This window comes from Mastomys coucha, unplaced genomic scaffold (genome assembly GCF_008632895.1).
Source record: "Mastomys coucha isolate ucsf_1 unplaced genomic scaffold, UCSF_Mcou_1 pScaffold15, whole genome shotgun sequence".
NCBI classification, from domain to species: domain Eukaryota; kingdom Metazoa; phylum Chordata; class Mammalia; order Rodentia; family Muridae; genus Mastomys; species Mastomys coucha.
The window spans coordinates 68,364,377-68,367,344 of NW_022196897.1; the positions used below are offsets into that span (position 1 = coordinate 68,364,377).

Consider the following 2,968-nt stretch of genomic DNA (forward strand, 5'->3'; position numbering starts at 1 on the left):
CTGAAAAACTCATTTGATTTGACTTTAATGTCATTTTTATGTAAATAAGACAAGTATATATATCATTCTTTAGACCATTGTATTTAGAAAGGCTAACAGTAGAAAAATCAATTCTCTCATGTCTTGAGAGTGAGACTGTATGAGACTAGTAAAATTAGCACATTTGTCCTCATTTACTTTTTTAAAAGAAATTATCATTATCTGCCTGTGACTAATAGAGCCCTAGTAATTAGACTTATGGATAAAGCTAAAGTTAGTGGAATGGTAGAACCCAAGTAGCCTACCTCCAGATTCTAAGGGCCTCAGTGTTCTGCACTGTGTTCCTTATGGTCTTGACTCTTCATCTTCTTGAGAAAGCTCCTTGCATATGTATTTGTATATGTATAAATAAACAATGAAGGGAGAAAAAGAAGTTTCCAAGAATGCTAGATTCCTTGGCTTTAACTGTTTTAAGGGAAGCTACTCTGTTTATTATTGTTATTGTTGTTATGGTTATGATTGTTACTTTTTAATACTGGTATTTACATTCTGAAAAAGCTTAGAATGCGGCCTTCCTCTTAGTACCTATCATTTTTCCCTACCACAGATAAGCAACATAGTCACATCATGACTGCAGGCTTGATAGTAAGAACTTCTGGTTTTAGGATTCACAGAGTAGTCAGGAAAGCATCAGGTTTCTTTTATATCTAACCTAGAGATATTTAGGCCATAGTACCTTTTTTTCTCTGAGACTTCCATGCTTATTATTTCCTTTTCTGAGACTTCCTGGAAAAGATGGGATTTTAATTACATCCTGTCCAACTACCAAGCTCATATAGGTTTTCCCAGTCCATTTGTTCATAGACAACTATGTTGTGTCCCTTATCCCTTGTGTTTCCTGCCTGACAGGTGAATGTGTGTTGAGGGTGGGTTGGAAGAGATATAGAGTTCCTTTATTAGCTGCCCAGAGAGAATCCTTTCATAGTGTATCTTTCAGTATGTTGATTTCTTGGGCACAGCATTGTGAGTTAGGATTTTCAAACTGGCCTAAATCTAATAATTTCTCTCTCTCTCTCTCTCTCTCTCTCTCTCTCTCTCTCTCTCTCTCTCTCTCTCTCTCCTCTCTCTCCATCTCCCCCTCCCTTTCACCCTCCCTCCCTTTCTGATAAGAACTGAAGAATCAAATGGAGTAAGCCTCCAAGTTTGGTCATATTGGATCAGTGGGGTCCAAAAGTGAACAAACAGAAGAGAGACAAAGTCAAATGAGAAAAAGTGAGTTGGTCCAATTGAAATGTGTGAGCTGTATCATTGATACTTCATCTGTGCTTGTAGAAAAGCTTAGTTTTATGGTGTAACCTTTAACTTTTGTAGTTTGTGTTTTAACATTTCATAAATGTTCTTAATACTTTATTAAATGTATGAGAAAACAAAAGGTAACTCAGTAAAAGTCTCCTCAGCTCTTGGTTATGCTTGAATAACAAACACAGATAAAGGCACCAGGTAATTTAACAGGAAATGACTTTTCTCCCAAGGATATACTGAACATGGGAAGTGCCATAAACACCCATTCCCTTATGACACTCTCTTTGCACTGAGGTGGTCTGTTCTAAAACATTTTACGCTACTAGAAAAAATATACTGTTTGAATTACATCAATAAGAATTAAGATCCTCAGTAAAGCCTAGAAATGTTACATAACATGAACACAGAGGACAGACAGACAGTGTTAAAACGTCAAATATAAGGTTTCAGGATAAGTTGTGCTTACTTTATATTAACTTTGTAGTTTCCAAGGAAACAAGATAAAGCATCCATTTCTAAGCCATACCTCTTTATACCCGGCCCTTTTATATTTTTACTGAAATTCAACTTTATTTACATTTCTCTGACATCACTCTCTTCTGCTCAGGAGCCTAAAACTCTATGTTCCCTTTGTTTGATAACCTGACCCAGATTCCTGTTGATGTGTACTGTCCTTCATTGCAGTGGGTCAGGAAATCAAATGTGTCCCTGGTGGTTAGAGACTCATTGGCCTGAGACTAGAGGCTAAAGATAGTTGGAAAAAAAAAGACAATTAATGCATCATGGAAATTTTTGAAGGAGTTTACAGAGAAAAGGGGGTTCAAAAAGGGTGAAAATGAGGATCAGATTACTTCACAAATATTAGCCATCTATTCTTCACTTTTTGTTAGAGATCAGCGGCCACTTTTTGCTCTAAGGATCCAAGAAATCACAACAAAAAATATGATCAATTTCAAAGCTTATATTCATTAAGAAACAAAACAGTTTTCTAAAAAAGTCTATTTTTCTTGCCATTTTAGATTTGCAAGAAATGTGCCCCACATCAGGAGACAGAGTGATGAACTACATCTTCTACTACAACCCTTGGGTACACAGAGGCAACATGCTCCACAAACCATTTACAGCATCTGAACTCCTTCCTCGAAACTAGAGTGTTCTCCATGACTATGTGGACACTGATCTGATTGTACTACTGTCCTGTCTGAATTCTTACTTTTTCTTGTTATGACCTTACCTTTGTGGAGTGACATAGATCCTGGTCTCAGTGTATCTCCTTTTTGTTCTGAACACAGGACTATCAACAGCATGGAAAGTAAGAAAAAGTCTGCAGCCAGCTGCAAATGCCCATGGACTCCATTTTCCATGGTTTCTTCCAGACCTTTAATAATATTAAAGTCAGAGAAATAAACATGGTTCTTATCGTTCTGTTCTGACATCCTCTACTCTGTTCATAAAATGTTTCACACAACCAAAACTATCAACTTGTTTTCTACCAAGTATGTGGAATAATAAAAACTAACCCTATTGTTCAAGGATATGGTGGCTCCAATAACTTTACAAGGCATGCAAGGCCAAATAAACTTTCAATGGAGAATGTGCTTGCACTTAATTAGGTTCACACAGGAGCCTCCTAAGAGGGCATGTTAAATTTAAGTCCTAGGCATTGTGAAAGAAAAAAAAAATCATA

The 2,968-nt window shown here is 36.6% G+C and overlaps 1 long non-coding RNA gene across 1 annotated transcript; it reads left to right on the forward strand.

Moving 5' to 3' along the window:
- Positions 1-545: 545 nt before the first annotated feature.
- LOC116092040 lies at positions 546-2,711 on the forward strand. Its single transcript, XR_004119158.1, has 3 exons — positions 546-624; positions 1,150-1,251; positions 2,301-2,711. It is a non-coding gene; the product is annotated as an uncharacterized LOC116092040 (long non-coding RNA).
- Positions 2,712-2,968: the final 257 nt, after the last annotated feature.